We start from the raw sequence: 22,539 nt of genomic DNA on the forward strand, positions 1-22,539 counted from the left end.
TTGCACGGGGCTGCCACTCCTCAGTCATGGGCAGGCTGCTCGTGAAGCTGCTGCTCCTCGGACGGGGAAGCGGGCCACTCACACAGCTGCTGCTCCTTTGACAGGAGCAGGCCATGTGAGGCTGCTGCTCTCAGGCCTGGGGCGGGCTGCTCGCAAGGCTGCTGCTCCTTGGACAGGAGTGGGCTGCTCACATGTCTGGTGCTCATGTGGTCGCAGTGCCCTGGGCTAAAGCATTGGGCCAGTCAGAGGGAGCGTGCTTAAGAACTCACAGGAGCCTGCGCCCAGGGTGGCTGGAGACTTGGTGACTGTGGGACCACAGCCAAGGTAGCAGGTCCCTGGCAGGAGTGGCTTTCTCCAGGGCTCCTCTGCCCTTCTCAGCTGCAAATTGTCTCACCAGCTGAGTCTCCTTTGCCAATTCAGGTTGGATGTTATTCGTTTCAGCTACTCATTCTATTTGCTCTGGGACAATGCTTGGAACACGTCCATCTATCCCGCCACCATTTTGTCTCCCCCCTGTAATACTCTCTTGATAGGTGTCTGGTCAAAGTGCACAGATTCTCTGAGGGACTTATTATAAAGAAATGTCAGTAGAAGGACAAAGGCTAAACCTAGTCATGTTTTGACAAAGCATGGGGTCAAGAAACCCTCATGAGACAATAGAGTAATTAACATTATCAAATGATATTGGAAAGATAAATCCAAATAAAGTAATAATGGGGAATTGTATAATTTTAAAAGTACAATAATTGGTTATCTATTCACTAACACCTTCATACATTAAAATAATTTCATTGATTTTCTTTTAATTGGAAAGTATTGTACTGGTTTAGCCACTGCCTTCATGGGACACATATATAGCTGTTGAAAGATGAATATATAAATATTGTGAAATATTAGCATAGAGCATTTTAATTGGGCTTAATATTATCAAAGAGCATTTAAGTTTAAATTAATATATAAATTGCTAATCTACTCAAAAGTTCGTTACTTAAAAAGAATCTATATAGTTTCATTTTCTTGATAACTTTACTATTTTCAGTAATACTCATATTTATTGTAGTTCTTTCTAATAATAAGAATCAATTAGTAATTAAAAATTTATAGATGACTTATGTACTTAAGAATAATATTCCAATATGGGGTTTCTGAACAAATTGTTAATGTCTTATTATTTACTACGTAGAAGTAAATAACAGCAAATGTTATAATTTCAAAGATAGAAAATGAGAACATTAACAATTTAAACATTAAAAGAGTGTTTTTTTAAATATATTTTCATTGATTTCATAGAGGGAAGGAGAGGGAGAAAGAGATAGAAACATCAATGATGATAGAGAATCATTGATTGACTACCTCCTGCACATCCCCTACTGGGGATTGAGCCCAAAACCTGGGCTTGTGCCCTGATCCAGAATCAAACCATGACCTCTAGGTTCATAGATTGACACTCAACCACTGAGCTACACTAGCTGTGCAAAAGAATATGCTTAAAAAAATAAAATATTATTTTGTTGCCTATCATTACACTTATTTTAATGCAAATAATTTTTGGCATTGTGTGGCACCAATAGATAGCAATTGTTTAGCTTAATGCATTTCACAAAATAAATCTCAATTTATTTAAAACTAATATTTTCCTTACTTGCCCATTATTCCAATTTCAGCATAGGAAGACATACTTTTTTTTTTTTGAAGTTAAGAGTATCTCTTTTTTGTTTCTTTTTATAACTTGATATTGTACACATATTTATGGAAATATGGATTTTAATTTATCAATAGAAAATAATTATATTTTCATGGAAAGAGGATAAATAAAGACATCATTTTGCAAACTATGGAAGCAATAAAATTAGATGGTAAATAGATAAATATTTGTTTTTAAAAACTAAAACACTAGACATGATAAACTCTAGACATATATTTTTCTTTCTTAAATATCTCTTGCTTTTAAGTCAGATGCTTCAAAAAATTTCTTATTAGATCATGACCCTACATACTAAGAAAGGTTTATTTAAAATTAATTTTTCTTATCTCCTTTCCAATTTAATATCTACAAACCTCAAAATTATTAGAATTGTGGGGAACTGCATCGCTGTTATTCCCAGTAATTTTAAGAGTATTGCTTAGAAATGATAAATAATGAAGCCCTTTTTATTCTTTACAAAGTTCAAATATAGATACAAAAATAGACAGTGTATAGTTATTATTTTGCTAAACAAAGATAAGAATTGACGAGGTTATGCTTACTTCACTTTCAATTGTTTGCCTGCAGTAGTAGTTGGTAATTGCTTATTTATTTTCCTTATACAATGTGTGAGGAAAGTGTGAGGAGGTTAAATGAAATTAAACAACACCATCTTAAACATTTCATTAAATGTATTTGGGACAAGAATTTGATTTATTCAGCTTTTGATTTTTATACAGATTCTTCAACACTCAGCTATAATCTGGATCAATCTATGCACCTTTCCACTCCTATTTTCCTCAAAGAGTTATTTTCAAAATTACTTTTCTTAGTATTTTCTTTTCTTCTGTGTATGTCCTTTTGTCACACTGAGAACTGCTTTCTACCGTGTACAATATTTTATTCTGCTAAAGGAAGACACTATTTTTGATAGTATAAAATAATTTTTCATCATTAAAAATAACATTATTGTCTATAAGTGAAATATTATGATAGGGAATAAAAATGGTAGAAAATAAATTAGAGATAATTTCCCATCTGATTGTTCTTGTGACAAACTAAAAAAAATTAGAAGAAAACAAATGCATGAAGCTGGGTTCAAGAATGCTAAAAAAATAGTGGGAAAAAGATTAATGCGTGTAAGAAACATTAAGATTGGTTTGTAGAATTATTGCCTTATTTTGTAGGAAATCTGTATTCCTCACCATAACTGAAATAGTTGGTATAAACTAAAAAATGTGTTTTCTTTTATCTGTCTAAGCTTTTCAGATTTTGTGTCATTCATAGATTATAATTTAGTGTCATATATTTTCTCTCTCACTTTCTGTCTCTCTCTGTGTCTCCATGTCTCTCAAGAAAATTCTCTCTCTTTCTGGAAAAGTTTAAAATAATCCTATAAACTGTGTAAAGGATATGGAACACATAGGACTCTGCATTGTTGGCAACAACATAATTTGACTTTATCACTTGGAATAAATGTTTGGCAGTACTTAACAAAAATATAACATAGGTATATTTTATGAAGTAACTAACCTGCTTCTAGCTATAAAAAAGAAATTTCACTAAAAGATATAATAAAATATAATATATATAATATATATATAATTTCAGTTTATTGAAGCTATGTTGAATTTCTTTTGGAGGGTGCCTTCCCCCGCCCGCCACCTTTTTGTTTATTTTTGCATAGTTTCTATTGCTATGTCTCTAAGTCCACAAGTTTTTGGGTTTTATTTTCCCATTAATGTCTGATTGTTATTGCAGACAGTGTAATTTTCATTTCTAAAAGTTTGATATGAGATGCTTTTTATGTCTTCTTCATCTTTACTTAGTACATTTAATCTTTGCTCTATATTTATCAGCACATGGGATTCGTTGTAATAATAATTTTACTGTACTTGTTTGCTAATTTTACCTTTGGTGTTGTTTCTAGATTGATTTTAAATGATTGATTGTTTTTCCTCATTGGAGGCATATTTGCCTGCTTCTTTGCCTTCCTAGTAATTTTTTTTAATTGGATTCTATTATTGGATTCAATTACATAGGGGCAAATACCTTAACAGACACCCCACTAAAAAAGATACACAGGTGGCAAATAAGCATATGAAAAAAGATGCTCCACATCATATTTCATTAGGGAAATGAAAATTAAAAGTACGGTGACATACCAGTTAGTTCAAGTAATCAAAAGGAAGCACAAGCAAGTGGCTAAGTCAACAAGTATATATGGCAATCAGAATACCCATTTAGAAGAATGCTAATTATATCATTTACATTTATTGTTCTGAACCATTTAGAAAGTCAGCATTATTGTAAAAAGGAAACTAAATATAATTAAATATTGAATTGGTTTATTAAAGTTATATAAAATAATATCCTCTTTAATATAGTATATCAGTAAATAATTATTTTATCATAGAACTGCTAATATGGCAATTTAATTATGCTAGTTAGCATAATGTGATGGATAACAGATGTGTTCAGGAAACAAAAGTAGGACTTTTTTCCTCTGATTCTAATTAAGCTGAAATATGTTACCTTTACCTCTACTAAGCTGTTTTCCTTGGCTATCCTTTAACAAACATGCATTTAGAAATATAGCTACCAGTAAATCATTTTCCCTGAACCAGTTCTGAGTTCTGAATGTCTCCTTCCTGTTGGGTCCATGCTCTCCACTATATATAAAAGGTGCATTTGTATGAGAGAAATGACACAAAGAAAAAGAAAATTCTGCTCATGGTGTCATCACATTGGGGAAACTTAACTTCAGGTGAAACTAAACCATCTCAAAAACAAAAGTATTATTTTATACCTTGAGGCATAAATTGCCTAAGTTTAAAAGTCACAAGGGAGCAAAAATAAACAGACATATAGTGATTTTTGTAGGTGACTAGTGGACTTCCCCCAATTATTTTGATAGAGTTAAGGAGCATAATAATTTCAATTCCCCCTCTTCTTTTAAAGAGTTATATTGGTTATAAATTTATAACAGTGAATGTGGGGGGGGGGGTCGGGATCTTAGGAGAGGCTTCTTACCTTCTTGCAATTGCAGTAGCTTTAAAATCAGGTTTGAAATGTCTTGTTCTGTTACCATTTAATTTTCTTTAAAAGCCCCTGGAAATGTTCAGCTTGTCACTGAAGTCCTGCTTAAAAAACACATTATGAACATTATAAAATGCATGCATTTTCTTCAGCCTAGAAAGAGCTTTTTGTCATAAAAAGAACAAGAGGATTAGATGTAAAAATAAGAGGATAAATTAAGGGGCCTATCTTGGTTTTATTCTTGTAATCCCATTTTAAGTAATGTGCTAGAGTCAGACTAGAGAACATAAGCAGGGAAGCCTGTGATATTTACTAATGACTAAGCTTCAGTCAACCTCTCAAATCATCTTGATAATAAAATGTGTATCTTTCTGATAGTTGCTCCTAACCCAACTCTGACAAAGATTCTACAATAAAATACAGCAGTGTCACATTACAGCCTAGGATATTATTTTATATTTTATCATCGTAACCCAGTTTCCTTGGGATAAACAGCCTTTATGTCAATAGAATACAAGGGAAGAAGACATTGTTTATAAGAAGAGAAATAGAAAAGAGACAAAGATGTTTGTGGAATCTGTTCCCAAGTGTATTTATATGGCCCCCAAAAATACTCTTTTTTTTTTCTTGTAAACAGATATGGCTATAGGTAGAGATGTAAGGAAGTGTCATTCTTATAAAAATGATTAATTAGTGATTAATTAGTGTCCAGGTGCCTAACAGTAACCCAATATGAGGAAGGAAAAACAGCATATTTCAGCATATTGATAAGACCAGAGAGAGTAGCATAACTAGCCAGAAGCCTGGAAAATATTAATGGTATTCTCTTGGTGACCATAGTATTAGCAGCTGGTAAAGATGAGGACAAAAGCTGTTATGCCTTGTACGTCAGTATGTCTAGTAGAGTTGGCAAGGTGTCATGTAAAAACTGAGACCAATCATGGATGCAGTTTCGACTTAGTGAGGATCAAAGGGAGTACCTTGTGCAAAGGTTCCACAGAAATGGTTTTAATCTTTAAAATATTATTTGAAACATTTCTTATGATATTATCTTGTATAAATTAATGAATATTAATTTGCTATCTAGTAATTTATTTTGAAAAAATGAATAAAGTTCACAAAGTCACAAAAGAAGTGTCTTTTTTTAAATTAATCTTTATTGTTGAGATTATTACAGATGTCCCTCTTTTTTCCCCCATAGCTCCCCTCCACTCAGTTCTCAACCCATTCCAGGCCCTCGCCACCCTATTGTCTGTGTCCATAGGTAATACATACATGCATATAAGATCTTTGTCTAATCTCTTCCCACAGCCCCCCCCATACTCCCTTCCCTCTGAGAATCTTCAGTCTGTTCCATTTCCATGCCCCTGATTATATTCCATTCACTAGTTTATTCTGTTCATCAGATTTTTTATTCACTTGACTTTTAGATTCAACTGTTGATAGATATGTATTTGTTGTTACTTTGTTGTTCATATTTTTTTTAACTTTTTCTTATTCTTCTTCTTCAGCTTCTTAAAGAATACCCTTCAGCATTTCATAAAATACTGGTTTGGTAGTGATGAACTCATTTAGCTTTTTCTTATCTGTGAAGCTCTTTATCTGACCTTCAATTCTAAATGATAGCTTTGCTGGGTAGAGTAATCTTGGTTGTAGGTACTTGCTACTCATCACTTGTATATTTCTTGCCACTCCATTCTGGCCTGCATTGTTGTGGGCTCAATCCCTGGAAGTGGGGCTGCAGGAGATAGCCAATCGATGGTTCCCCTCTCATTGATGTTTCTACCTCTCCATCCCTATACCTTCCTCTCTCTGAAATCAATAAAAACATATTTTAAAAAATATTTCCCATATTAATTCAGCTATATTTATTTTATAAACGATGGCATGGATCAGTAATATTGCAAAAATTGACCAAAGGAAATTAAAAATATATATTGGATGATGTAGAGTAAAAATGGCAGGACACTCAGAGCAATAAAAATAAAGAAAACGTGGGAAGTTGGCAATCAGGAGAATATTGGGTAAATATCTGGATTGGCAGTTTTTTCTTATAGAGGAAATAGAGTTTTATGATGATTCAAAAAATCATGTTTCAATGAGATTTGGTTATTCAAGATATAATTGAAGAACATTTATATTATTTTTTATAATTATAAAATCACTTGGTTCTTTTTTTTGAGGTAAATATTATTAAGACTTATGTAATCCCAAAGGTTGGTAAAAACATATGAACTATCTGGACATTTACTTCCATGTTGTCTTTGATTGTGTTGACCACTGACATAATTTTTCTTATTAAGATATGAAAAGATAAACTTACAATCTGGACATTTTATTACTTGTGGATAATGTCAAATGGTATAATATGAGAGTATGCTGATAATATTGACTAATATTAGGCCAAGAAATTACTAGTTTTTTTTAATATATATGCACTGTTTATGTATATCACCTCCAATAATTATCAGGTTGATGTACATAATGTCTATTAAACATTCTGTTTAAAGTATTAGTTATATATCAATCATGATTTAAGATTTTAAAATTTGTTCTATACCTAACATAATTTAGATAATTGCATTTTGCCATGGAGATAAATATATAGATCAACGGAACAGAGCTAGAGAACTGTAAAATAAAGCCACACAAATATACTCACCTTATTTTTTTAATAGACTATTTTTAGAGCAGTATTAGGTACCCAGGAAAATTAAGTAGAAAGTACAGAATTGCCATACACCCCCTGGTCCCACATATGCACAACCTTCACACTCTCTACATCTTTCATGAGAGCAGCAGTTTTGTTACAATCAATAAATCTACATTGACACATAATAATCATTCTAAAATAGTTTACATTAAGGTTCACTGTTGATATTGTATATTCTATGGGTTTTGATAAATGTATAATGACATATATCTACCATTTTAGTAGACTACAGAATAGTTTTACTGGACTAAAAATCATGTGTTCTGCCCAACTTAGTTTTGGCAACATTGCAAAAGCAATTCAACTCAGAAAAGAAAGTCTTTAAAACAAGTGGTACTGGAGCAATTGGATAGCCACAGGCAAAAACAACAATAACAACAACAACAATAATAATAACAACAGGTGAGCCATAAAATTGGGACAGATTATTGGTGAGATTTGGTTGCAGTGTTGTAGCTAAAATCCTTGAGTATCTGGTTGTCTCTGTGAGGAGTTTAGAATAAATAGATGAAAAAGAAAAAAATGATAAGACTGAAAATACCATTTATCTCAGTTATTGATGCTGTCAGAAATTTTTGAAAAACATGTTATTTTTGTTTATAAATATTTGATACTTTATATGAAACACTGACAGTAGCTGAGACTTGTAGAGCAGATGAAAAGTGGACCTAGCACAAAGTGTAAAAAGAAAATGCTCAAGTCATTTGGGCTTTAAAAATAAGCCATACACATCTCAAAAATATCTTATATGATAGTCTCTCCTGACTCCCTCTATCCCCCGACTAAGATATTTAGGTTAAAAAAAAGTTGCAATAAAAATACTAAGGATACATATTTTGGCCAGATACAGAAATAGAAATGGTTTTATGATGCCCAGTATTAAATATTTAAATGTTTCATTATAAAGTATCAAGGAGCTAGAACAGAGTTTAAGAACTGAATTGAACATTTCTTTCCTACATCTGTGTGTATATATATATATATATACACACACACACACACACACACACACACACATACATATATATGTATATGTATGTATGTGTGTGTGTATACATATATATATATATATATATGTATGGCCCGGTGCATGAAATTCGTGCATGGGGCGGGGGTGTCCCTCAGTCCAGCCTGCACCCTCTCCAATCTGGGACCCCTTCAGGGCAGTCAGACATCCCTCTCACAATCCAATACTGCTGGCTTCCAACTGCTCGCCTGCCTGCCTTCCTGATTGCCCCTAACCGCTTCTGCCTGCTAGCCTGATCACCCCTAACCACTCCCCTCCCAGCCTGATTTATGCCTAACTGCTCCCTGCCAGCCTGTTTGCCCCTAACTGCCCTCCCCTGCAGGCCTGGGTCCCTCCCAACTGTCCTTCCCTGCAGGCCTGGTCACCCCCAACTTCCCTCCTCTGCCAGCTTGGTCACCCCTAACTGCCCTACCCTGCTGGCCTGATCTCCCACAACTGCCCTCCCTTGCAGGCCTGGTCCCTCCCAACTGCCCTCCCCTGCTGGCCATCTTGTGTCCACATGGGGGCAGCCATCTTTGACCACATGGGGGAAGCCATCTTGTGTGTTGGAGTGATGGTCAATCTGCATATTACTCTTTTATTAGATAGGATAGAGGCCTGGTGCATGGGTGGGGGCCGGCTGGTTTGCCCTGAAGATTGTCCCAGATCAGGGTGGGGGTTCCCTTGGGGAGTGGGGCTTCCTGGGCGAGTGGCCTATGGTGGTTTGCATGCCGGCTACACCCCCTGGTGACCCATGCGGAGGCCCTGGTATCTGGGGTTTATTTATCTTCCTCAATTGAAACTTTGTAGCCTGGAGAGGAACCAAGCCTTCTGCTTGCTCTGTGGTGGCAGCCATTTCTGTTGGGATTTATGTATCTTTTATAATTGAAACTTTGTAGCCTGAAGTGGATGCCTGGGCCGGCCAAGGTGTGTGGAAAGCTTGGCTTCCTCCATTGTCGGGGGCAACCCTAGCCTCCTGCTCTTTCCAGCTCCATGGCTGCTGTCATTTCTGTTTGGATTTTTGTATCTTCTATCATTGAAACTTTGTAGCCTTGTGTGGAGGCCTAGGCTGGCAAGGGCAGGCGGAAAGCTTGGCTTCCTCCATTGCTGGGGAAACCCAAGCCTCCCTCCTGCTTTCTGTGGCAGTAGCTATTTTGGTTGGGTTTATTTGCATATTCGCTCTTGATTGGCTGGTGTGCATGGCTTGTGGGTGTAGCAGAGTGATGGTTAATTAGCATATTACTCTTTTATTAGATAGGATTAGGATCATGATCTAAATTGGGGCTGAGGTTTTGTAAGTCCAGAAATGAGTCATTAATTTTTGGCATAAAGATGAAATGAGAATGAATGTGTGGGACACAGGAGGGAGGAGAGTCTAAAGGAGCCTGAGAGCTCAAAGCAACCAATAAGCAACAGAGAGGTCTGACCTAGAGATGTTCCAGACATATGATTTGTTTTTGACAAGTTTCGTTGAAAGGCATCATGAAAGGAGTGACATCTGTGAGATATATATGTACATTTTAAATGGACTGAGCATGTGCAATTGAGCCTTTTTGGATTTTCGAGCTAGTTTGCCCTAGGAACAGGTTTATTTCCTTCCATCTTCCACTCAAAGTCCTCAACAGCTGAGTGTGTGTGTGTGTGTGTGTGTGTGTGTGTGTGTGTGTGTGTGTGTTTAATTGACATTTTCATTCTAAAACATAGCTGAAATTTTTTGAAAAAGAATACAGTTGAAGGATTTGCTACTGGATTTGAAGACTTTCAATAAAGCCACAGTGTACTAATGGTGAAAGGACAGACAGATATACTAATGGGACAGAATGGTATCCAGAATAAACTCATACATGCATAGTTATATTTTAAACAAATGTGCAAAGCTAATTTAATGTGCAAAAGCTAGACTTTATCAAATGGTAATGAGCAAACTGCATATCCACTCAATGTAAACAAGTATAAATAAATCTGGCCCAGGATCTTATATCATTAAAAAAATTAAGTCTAGATGGAACACATATTAATTATAGAGGTTCCAGAAAAAAAAAATATAATGGGTGAGATCATGTGATATTTGTCTTTCTCTGACTTATTTTGCTTAGCATAATGCTCTCCAGGATCATCCATGCTATTGCAAATGGTAGGAGTTCCTTTAATCCAAAGACAGAGAAGCATCAATCAGACCATCAAACCTCAGAGGGAAGGTAGGGGAGGGTGGGGGTAAGGGGAGAAATCAACCAAAGGACTTGTATGCATGCATAATCCTAACCAATGGACACAGACACCAGGAGGGTGAGGGCATGGGCGGGTGTGGGGGAGCAATGGGAGGATAAGGACACATATGTAATACCTTAATTAATAAAGAAAGAAAAAATATACAATAGGAATATAGTAGGTAGAACACAAAACACTAACAATGAAAGAAACAGAAATAATGCATCTGACCTTATCAAAATTAAAAACTGTTCTTTAAAAGACACTGTTAATAAAAAGGAAAGAAGAGCCCTATACAGTAGAAGGATACAACAGTACAATATCTGCCCTATAAATATGTGATAAAAACTTGTATCCAGAATAACATATCAAGATATACATAGATACATAGGTGCATATATATCTTTAAATCATCAACGAAATGGCAAATAATCCAATAACCACATCGAATTACTTAAAGACTTTTTAAAAAAGGAATAAATGGCCAATGAAGAGACACTTGACATGATTAATCTCTAGGGAAATTAAAATTGAAATGAGATGCAATTTCAGAGCCTCCCAAGAATGTCTAAAATTAAAGAGATGGTTAATATCAAATGTATCAGAGGATGTAAGAGTATAAAATAATAAAAATTTGAAAAACAGCTTGACATTTCCTCATAAAGGTAAACACCTAGAAATGACCCAATAATTTAATTTCTTAGTATCTTCCCCAATGGAATGAAAATACATGTACAGAAATGTTCACATAAGCTTTAATCATATAACCAAAAATTGTCGAAAGACTAATTGTTTCTCTTCAGGTAAATGGATAAATTTATACAATGGAATACCACCAAGCAATTAAAAGGAGTAAACTACTGCTTTTCTAATGCATGACGAATATAATTTGGTTGAGTAAAAGAAGCTGAGACACAACAAAATGTACATTGTATGTTTCCAGGTAACATTAAATTTTGAACAGGCAGAGCTAAAATTTAATGAAAAATATCAAATTAGTAGTTGCCTGGGGTTGAGGAGCAGATAAAAATAGACTCAGTGTATATAAAAAAAATCAGATAATGGAAAATTTCTGTGTCTTCATTAAGGTGATACTTAAATAAAGACATATATTTGTCAATACACGTTGATCTATAAATTTCAAATCTGTGCACGTTATTTTATAAAAATTATAGCTCAATGAATTGATTATAAGAAAACACACAGTCTCGGCCAACTTGCCATTCAGCACTTATGCACTGTGTGCAGGAGGATCCGAGCACCCAAGAGGCAGGACATGACACAGATAGCACATCCTGAGCATAGTGTCCCAGTATTTGGCCTCTGCTCACCCTACAAGTGAAAGAAAGATGACAGGATATACTGGATGAACAAAACAGGGAGAAGCCATTGCCCAGTGCCCATATGTGCCCTGGTGGGGGCGGCAAAGCATCACCTGTCTCATGTGCCAGAGTACAGGCTACATTCCAGTAGAACAAGTAAATGAGTTGGTGGCTTTGATCCTACAAGTGATCAGAGATTGTGCCCTCATACAACTAAACAGTATGTCCTCCTGCCTGCCCTGCTCTGTCTCCTGGCATTTGGTTTGGTGGTTTTCTTCTTATTTCCACATTCAGTCCTTGTGGATGATGATGGTATCAGAGTGATGAGTTATATTAACAGCTAAGATTTGGAAGCAGCTCAAGTGCCCATCAGCAGATGAGTGGATATAAAGGCTGTGATACTTTTACACAAGGGAATACTACACAGCTGTAAAAAAGAAAGAACTCGCCATTTGCAACAACATGGATGGACCTGGAGAGTACTATTCTAAGCAAAATAAGCCAGTCAGAGAAAGATAAGTATCACAAGATCTCACTCATTTGTGGAATCTAATGAACAAAATAAACTGACAAACAAAATAGATCCAGAGACATAGAAGCATGGAACAGACTGACTAATTTCAGAGGAAAGATGAGATCTGGGGGTAGGAGAGGAGTGATTAACTGAGGAACTTATTTGCATAACCATTAGACACAGATAATAGTGTGGTGAAGGCCTGGGAGGAGTGGATATGGGTAGAGGAGATCAAATGGGGAAGAACACATAAACAAAGGGGACATCTGTAGCAGTTTCAACAATAAAGATAACTTTTCTTAAAAAAAGAAAGTCACATTAATAAGCTAGATAGGCTCCCTTATAATCCTCTTCCTCAAGGCCACCCTGAAAATTAGGAATCCAACTTCTACTCTGTGGCAGTTACCAGCCTTTCCAGTCAAGTTCATTATATGAACACAATGGTTGGGTCATGTGTGACAACTAACAGCTCCCTAATTCCACCTTGGAGGGAGCCACTGGTGCATTTTCAAGGTGCAGGCGGAAAGGGGAGGACCATTTTTCTCTGTGTACTTCTTCTGCACAACATAGTGATCTTCATGAGAACTCCAGTAGAGATTTCATACATTTGACCCCTTGACCCAGAGCTCCTTGGAGACATATCACTATGTGGATTGTGGAACAAATTCCTCAGCTGTTTAGAAACTGGTTTTGGTTCTTCCATGGCAGGACCTGTCAGAAGAGACACAGCATCTGTTCCCAGGGCCTGAGTTCCATAGCTACCCCAGGTGGTAGAAGTAGAGGAGAAACTGGTTCCCTTCATTCCCAGCAAACACCCTCCTGCCACTTGGGAGTAAAACTCGCCTCTGTCACACCATTTATGTTTTTCCGAACCAGCAGAATCATTGCCCAGTACCCAATCTAAGCCCAGCAAATAGTAGGCACTCAAGGTTTGAAGAATTTAATTCAGATCTTTTCAGCTCTTCTTGTAGCATTATAAATTGAAAGCATACAGATGTACTAGATTATAAAACCACTGAGTGACATGGAGGTGGGACTGTTGGTGCAGCTGCACAACTATTACCAAGACCTCATCTGCACAGAAGAGGCAACATGGAGGGAACATCTGAACACAGGAAAAAAGCACAGACCATTCAATATATGGAATTTTTCATCTGTTCCTAAATGCCTAGGAACCTTAAAAAAAAAGCAAAACTTTTTTTTTTCCTTGCAGAAAGTTATAATTGATTTAACCAAGAGTATTGGGGCCTGATTTACCCTTCATCCATTGGTTGGAACATGTATTTTGGATTTGGAGGAAAAATAAATCCTGCTTTTGATTTCACACACACACACACACCCAAAACTGATTTTGTGAAACCTAGACTTTGTGAATTATAGGGCCATAATTCTTTGTCACTTAGTAGCCCAACAGGATATTACAAAACCTAAACAAATTGGGAAGCTTGAAAACAATATGTGTTAGTAGAAAAACAAAAGAATGTATACACATGTATACACTTTTAAAATTATTTTCAAATACTTTGATGGAAGAATTTCAGAATCTTGAGACTTGGAGGATAGCATTATTGGCAGATAGCAGAAACAGAAAGAAAAAGGAAAATGCATAGTTTAATTGGGTGCATTTTTTTTCTGCTTTATAAATCACTTTGGATTTGAAAACATAGAAGTGATATTAATTAGAAGAATGACAAGATTTTTTTAGTATTAAGACAAAGTCTGACAAGCTTTTTACTTCAAAACATGTCATGCTTGACCAAGAATAAGTGAACTCTCTAGTAAAGAGATCAAGTTTAGTTTGAAATCATGACCCTGTGACAATTACGAATTTGCAAAACACCTTCTCTCAGATATATAAATGCCCTCTTTCTCTCTCTATCTTCCTCATGTTCCCTCTCTATTAATAAATCTATGCTTTTGTTTAAGTGTAACTTATATGTAATAACACACTATTATTCTTAAATGAAAATGATTCATTTTTATAAACTTTAACTTCTCTTGTTTCTTTGGACCCCTGGAAGTTAATTTCTGTTACTAGAATGTGTCCTATTTTTTTCCCTGACAAGGCAAGGCTTGCAGGTGAAATACCTGTAAGCAAATATCTTGAGATAACTTTCTGCCTCTAGGCAGAGATCCCAGCAGTGATGCCCGATGTACGGTTAATGGACCATATCATAAAGACACATATTGTTAGACAGTACACAAATGTTTGCAGTGGTTAGGTAGCATTTCAGCTGGGAGTGTTTTGACCCTGGCCATCTGGGTACAGCTTATAAATATGTATAGACATCATTTTTGAATCCATATTTTGCCCATGTGATGATAGGTAGATATGTTTTCAGCAATAAAGGTATTCAAGAGTACACAGTTTGCTTCCCTTAAGCACTGCCAATAGAATTTGCATTTAATTTGCTTATGTGTAGCATTGAGCAATAGATTCTAAAAGCTACAAAATTTTGATTGATTGAAATTGAAAATAGCTTCAATGCTATTCTTGTGCCCTTCATGTTAGAGAGAGAGAGAGAGAGAGAGAGAGAGAGAGAGAGAGAGAGAGAGAGAGAAATAGATTTTGGAGTGTCAAATTTTACTTGAGAAGAACTTACTATTTTTATATGAACAACTAGAGGCCCCGATGCACGAATTCGTGCATGGGTGGGGTCCGGCTGGACCCACTCCTGATCGGGGTGGGGGGCATTAGGGGTAGGGCCGGCTGGGGGAGGGGCCACGGGCAGTTGGCCGGCCAGCCTCACCCCCTGGTCGAACTTCTGGTCAAACTCCTGGTAGAGGAGACAATTTGCATATTTGCCTTTTATTATATAAGATTGAAGCTAATGCTACAGTGGATCACACTATCTATAATAATAAAGACATAATATGCTAATTAGACCAGACAGCCAAACAACCTTCCGGATGAAGCCATGGCTGCAAGGGCCGAGCCCCTTGCATGAATTTCGTGCACTGGGCCTCTAGTTATTATATAACTACTACATGGTGTGTTTTCCAGAACTAAATGAATAAACATGTAATGCTTTAATGTTAAGACAAAAACAAACATTATGCTCTCTTATTCCATGCTATGAGGGGTGTTTAATTTTAAGGTTACTGCTTTTGAATTTCATTGAATTTGAACAAAAGAAAACCATCGAAGGGATATTTTTTCTTTATGATGGTTAGTATCTGCTCCAAACCCATGTTTTCTATCACTTTCAAACAAAACTATCTTTTTGCAAAATTAGATTACTAATTTTCACAAGGCATGAATCTCAACCTTCAAGGTACTTTCTCAATATAATCATTAAGAGAAAGTTCATGAATTCTTAATAAAAAAGAGGCATTTGCATCATATAAACACGTTCAATCTCCTGTTCTGTATGCAGTGGTTGCACTACCATCTGGCAAAGGTTTCAGTTGAGTGAAGCTGAAGCAATAAATTAATACAGTAAAAGATGCTACCAACTATTTTAAGCCAATTAAAATGCTTGAAGCAGGCTCAATGCATGTTAAAATGTTATGTCTGCTTCTGCCAACAGCCATGTATGAAAGAAATATAATGAGCCCACCATGGCTGAAGTTAGCAGGAGTCAAGTGTGATCCTCACTGTGGTCACTTATAGCAAAGGCTCACACAATTAAAACTGAATCCTGGCACATACCCTCCCTCCTCATCAAGCCATTCCTTCTTCTCAGGTAAAGGATGAAGCTTACTATTTATTCTTATTGAACATATTAATGTTGTATTTCAAATGGCAACAATTGGGATTTCACGTTCCTTTGAGAAACCTCTACTGATTAAATCTATTAATGGAAAACTAACATTTAATTTATAAAATTTCTATATACTATTACTGGATGACTTATATATTGTTGTTTTGTTTTAAAACTAGTTTATGTTTTAAATGCAGATAGCTAAAAGGAAGAAGGAAAGTGATTTTATAAAAATCTTCATATACACAGGTGATTCTCATAAGGTCATTTTAGTTTGGAAGTAATAGATTCATTGTGTTTTATGTATGATATAGTAAATGTTATCTCGGACAGCAAACACATGAGTAAGCTTTCCCCACATTGCCTGGAGAAGAGACAAGCCATGTCAGCTGACTTCTGCCCAAATTCCCAATCCACAGAATTGGGATTTTTGAGATAGTTTGTTTTTTAGTCGGTTAGCTGTGGGAGTTGTTTGACAATAATATATAAATGATGCATCTACTAAAGAAGCCTTATTAGTGTCCTAATGTAAAATTTGCTTACTCTCATGGTCAAATAAAAGGAAACTACATTATAACACATTTTGTGAATATATTAACATATTTACTTCAAAACAGAAAGAACACATAATTAAATATGTCTACAATCCATATATTAGCAAGAAGATACAATACTTGTATCTATATTGATTCACACAATAGAGTAAAATGAATTTTCAGAGAGAACAATTCATTTTCATAATGCATGTCTATATGTTGGTGCACACTGATGATCAATACATTAGAAGACCACAAGTGTATATTCCTCATCCTAAAAGATTTATATATTTTCACAAGGCAAAATGAAACAATATCTATCTATCTATCATCTATCTATCTATCTATCTATCTATCTATCTATCTATCTATCTACCTATCATCTATCTACCTATTATCTATCTATCTATCTATCTATCTATCTATCTATCTATCTATCATCTATCTATAACTATCTACCTATCATCTATCTACCTATCATCTATCTATCTTCTCCATGAATAGTACTGATATTCTTGGGGATGGCTGTGTTCTCCTATGTCCTCACTAGGTCTTCCCCCTGTGTGTGCATACCCCTGCTATCTCTTTGTGAGTCTAAATTTCGTATAAGAACACCAATGAGTTTGATTACACCCCAACCTAAAGGCCTCAATTTAGTTTAGTCACTTCTTTCAATGCCCTATCTCTAAACCCAGTCACATTTAGAAATACTGTGGGTTAAAGCTTCAACTTTTAAATATTTCAGGGGACACAACTTACCCCATGTAACAGGCAGTATCTATTTCAAACATATTAAAAATAGGTCTGCAGTGTTAAAAGGCAACGATACTGTGGAAAGCTCTGTGGTTAAGATTTAATAGTTCTGAGTCTTAGATCTCACTCTTTCTCTCTCTGTCTGCTCTTGTACATGTTCATATTTTTCTATGCAGTACTTTAATAACTTCAGTAATGGAATGAAAAGGTGGGACCAAAAGATTCTTAAGGTCCTTCTTGCTGAAGTTCAATGATCCATGAAATTTTTAAGTATGTAAAAATTCATTTTGATTTCATACTACCTCTGATATTTTCCATAATATGAAATAATGAAGTCCCAATTTCTCAAGGTTCCTAGGCTATCTTTTAAAATAAGAATATAACTCTTTCCACTTTGTTGCCTTCAAAGTTTTGCTATCAGGACTGTGTTAAAAATGCAAAATGAATTTTTAACAGCACATTGACACTTGCATTGTTAATGTGCCTTCAGGCATGTAATTAGTTGAGAAGTTTAATCTTTTATATTCCGAATTTTGATCAGAATGCATAAACTCAGAAAAGCTATAAAGTATTGACCAGCATCTTTGATAAAAATTTTAAAAAGTTCTAAGCAAAGCGCTTAAAAGCACTTCCTGTAATTGCAGCTGCTGCTTGTTGCTTTGCTATGACTATATTAAATATAATAAGGTTTGTTTTCCTCTTTCTATAGTAACCAGAAACAAAACATTTGCTAATTTTTCTACCTTAGATTTTTGAGAGACTTATTTTGCTTGAGAATATTTTAAGAGTCATGTATAAATTTCTAAAAAATGAATGATATATTATAAGAATGATTCATCTTTAAAAAGGCATGTCACCCATTAAGGAAAATAAGTCTGCTTAGATGCATATAAAATTAAATTGTATTATATGCTATTTAATCTAAATTAATGTATTTCCCATTTTTTAATGTTGTGTACTCATATATACTAATACACATATCTATTTCTGTAGCATTAAACCTCATATTAAAATACATAAAGTATATGAGATTAGAAGATGTTAGGATTTTAACACAAACTGGTAATTCAGTTGTGTAAAGACCAGAAAAAAGTAACCTCACATAAGAACCAAAGACATATCCAAATTGGAGAACATTAGAGACATTAACCACATTAGTCAGGAGTTAATTTTCTTTCATTGAAGAGTTCATATATAGGTATATACTCTTAATTGTTCAAAAGCTGTCTCTTTAATTACTTTTATATCTACTCATTGTTTAACAGAAAGTAAATCTAGTTCATTAAAGTTGCATGGGCCTAAGAGGAACATCAAATTTATATGGTGTCTCTGCTTTAGGGGAAATGGTGAGATTAGTTCTTGTGTGATTATGTAGTATTCAGGTAGAAGAGATTAAAGTTTGGAATAAGAATAATGCAGACCATTATACCAGAAAGACATAATATTATCATAGTATAAAGTAAACATTAATGGTAGGATAAGTATGAAAAAAACAATTATTTTGGAAAAGGCCAGTCCTATGTCTGAGATAATCCTGATATCAGTACTAAAAATATATTATAACTAGAGGCCCAGTGCACAAAATTTGTGCACTGGGGAGGGTGTCCCTCAGCCCAGCCTGCACCCTCTCCAATCTGGGACCCCTCGGGGAATGTCCAACTTCAGGTTGGACATCCCTCTCACAATCCGGGACCACTGGCTTCTAACTGCTCACCTGCCTACCTGATTGCCCCCTAACTGCTCCTCTGCTGGCCTGATTGTCCCCAACTACTCTCCCCTGCTGGCCTGATCACCCACAAGGCTTTTATTAGTATATATATGACCCTTCACAGAAAATTTTACTAACCCTGCTTTACAATAAGGGCTTGACAATTGAATCATTGGGACCAGACACCAAGATTTCCTTTCTTTGAATAGTGGATGGAATAATTATCTTGTCTTTAAGTTGCCCTGAAATTAAAATGAGATAATGACTTAGAAAAGTATAAAAGCATCATATAAAGACAACTGTCTTTTTCATGTACTGAAAAGACAAAGTGGTAAAATGAAAAACACTATTTTTTTACTCTCCCCCTTCCTTCCTTTACAGCCTTTATTTAAACTTTAAAATTTATAAAAATTTCACTCCAATTGTCATTTCTTTGCATTCAATATTATTTTGTATTGGTTTCAGGTTTTATATTAGTTACAGAATAGTGGTTAGACAATCATATACTTTACAAAGTGTTCCCCGATATTTCGAGTACCCACCTGGCATCATACCATCATTACAACACTATTGACTATATTCCCTATTTAAGTGACAATGGGTTTACAGGTTCCTTTCAGTCTTTCTTTTGTGTTGCTTGTCCTTCCTTTTCTTTCTCACTTCTTCCCTCATTTTCTTTATATAGTATCTCAATTGGCCATCAAAGCTCAGTGAAGGCACTGGGACATGCTTAATCCATTTTACAGACCAGGACACTGAGGCCAATTCCAATTGGCTGTGGAACTTGACTCAGTGCACAGGGAACCCTCAGAGCCATGCAAACAGAACAAACCTTCCTGTCAGGCATCTGAGCCTCTTTCTCAAGCACCTTTTCATTGCAGATGCTCCATATTCTTTCCTCTCCTGGGTCCCCTACCCCCATTCTTTACTGCCCCCCCCCACTCCACCCACCCCAGTCTCCGGAGCAGGTGGAAGGCATAGCACTCACCGCCTAGGCATGCTCTGCCATGGGGCAGGGCAGCATGGGCTTGCTTTTGGGTCAAGGCGTGAGCAAGAGTCACCGCCTCTGAAATGCGAAGGCAGCCTGGGCGAGGCCAGTTAGCACTGGGAGCTTCTCTGAATCAAGTCAGTCCAGTACACGGCAGTGTGGCACCCCTTCACTGAGGTGGCACCGCCCCTCAACCCCCGCCTCAGAGCTGCTGGTCCTTTCCCCTTCCCCTTGGCTTCCTTCCATGCCCCTTGATCCCTGGCCTGGCCCACCCACGTCTTGGGGCCACTGCAGAACCTCTCTCTCTCTGCAATGAGGCAGATCCCTGCCCTTGGTCTCCGCAAAGCTGTGAATCTGTAGCCAGAGGCCCGGTCTGGGTCTCAGCAACCCCATGCCTGTGATTTTCCCAGGGCCCCACGGGAGTGGCTAGACTGGCCGGCCATGCCTCCCCTGGGCTGCGATGTTCCGGAGCCTCACGGGAGTGGCTAGGCCACCAGCCATGCCTCCCCTGGGCTGCGATGTTCCCAGAGCCCCACGGGAGTGGCTAGGCCGCCAGCCATGCCTCCCTTGGGCTGTGTTGTTCCCGGAGCCCCACGGGAGTGGTTAGGCCGCCAGCCATGCCTCCCCTGGGCTGTGTTGTTCCCGGAGCCCCACGGGAGTGGTTAGGCCACCAGCCATGCCTCCCCTGGGCTGTGTTGTTCCCGGAGCCCTACGGGAGTGGCTAAGCAGGCCCAGCCATTCCTTCCGGGGGCTGTGATGTTCCCAGGGCCCTGCAGGTGTGGCTAGGCAGGCCACTGCCCCTCCCACCACCTGCCATGGACCCGGACCCCTCAGGTGGCGTCTGGTGCTGCCCACCCCACCCTCCCTCCCTGGCCCGATGGACTGGTACCTTGTGGGCGGTGTCTGGCGCCGGCCATCCTCGCCCAGATGGACTGAACCCCCAGGAACTGGCCATGGCGGTGCCTGCCCCGCCACGTATGCAAATTGACCTCCATTTTGGTGGGTTAATTTGCATACTCACTCTGATTGGCTGTGGGCATAGCGAAGGTACAGTCAATTTACATGTTTCTCTATTATTAGGTAAGATGACAGTCATTTTGCCCCATGTTCTCTTCAGAAAGCAGGTATCCACATAATGAGATAATACAAGCAACCACATTACAAAAGAACTGTTTTAGATCTAATTGGAAACAGAAACACAAATATAAATGAATGAAGGTGATCTGTCTTATTCCTGTGCTCCCATAATATTGTACAAATACCATTAAGATGGTGGAGTATTAATTATGTTCTATTTCATATTTATCTATGGGTATAGCCCCCTCATTCACTACTTTGAAAGCTTTTGATCTATGACATTTGCTACTTTATCTCAATTGTATTTGCGTTATTCACAGCACCATTCATTTTTTCATCAGATATTTATTGAATCTTTACTATGTGCCAATTATGGTGCCACATATGAAATAATTGAGTGAACCTGACTTCTACCACAGATTATCTGGAACTACCTGAAGTTGGAAGATGCAAGGAAGGATTCTTTTCTAGAGTCTTCAAAGGGAACATTGTCTTCCTGACACCTGGATTTAAGACTTTTATCCTACAGAACTATGAGAAAATAAATTTCTGTTGTTTTAGGCCATCCTTTTGTTTTGGCAGCCCTAGAAAACTAATACAGAATTCAGTGCTCAAAAGTGGGGTGCTTATGTATGTATCAAATGTGGAGGCCTGATGTGGCGGGGGCCAGAAATGGCGGGGATCTCCCTTTTCTGCGTCCCGCGCGGAAAGAGAGATGAACGAACCGGTTCTAAATGGAGGCGGCCAGGGATTGAGAAAATAATAGAAATAAAGAAAACAAGACACAGAAATAAATTCATGAAGCTGGGAGCCTGGGTGGATCTTTCTGTGCCTGGCTGAGGCCATAGAACAGATCCAGACTGCAAAGCTGAGGCTTCATTTATCATCAGGGACAAACAAGGCAATTGACAATGTTCTTGCAAGTTTCACTTGTTTTGGCAGCACTTGCTGCCCCTCCCACAGCCCACTAGCTACCCAGGAAAAATCTAGGGATCAGTTACAGGATCATGCTTAATTATGCTTAGAGGACTGTGCCCTTCCAAGCTTGGGACTTATTTGTGACTTTGCCAGTAGGTCAGTCTGAGGCTTAACCCTATAACCGCTTCCTACAATCAAATATTTTAATACATAAGTGTTTTGGAATTGGGTAATGAGGAGAGACAGAAAATATTGAAGTTTATGATAGAAAAAGTCTAGGTTGCCTTGAAGAGACTGTTGATGGGAACATGGATATCAAAGGTTCTTCTTTTGAGCTCTCAGAAGGAAAGGAGAAACATGTATTGTAGC

At 37.2% G+C, this 22,539-nt stretch overlaps 1 pseudogene; it reads left to right on the plus strand.

Annotated features, from left to right (window-relative positions):
- LOC103290387 (disintegrin and metalloproteinase domain-containing protein 20-like) overlaps positions 1-13,167 on the plus strand; it is a 47,583-nt pseudogene extending 34,416 nt beyond the window's left edge.
- The last annotated feature ends 9,372 nt before the right edge of the window (positions 13,168-22,539 follow it).

Source organism: Eptesicus fuscus, chromosome 6 (assembly GCF_027574615.1).
Source record: "Eptesicus fuscus isolate TK198812 chromosome 6, DD_ASM_mEF_20220401, whole genome shotgun sequence".
In the NCBI taxonomy this organism is placed as follows: domain Eukaryota; kingdom Metazoa; phylum Chordata; class Mammalia; order Chiroptera; family Vespertilionidae; genus Eptesicus; species Eptesicus fuscus.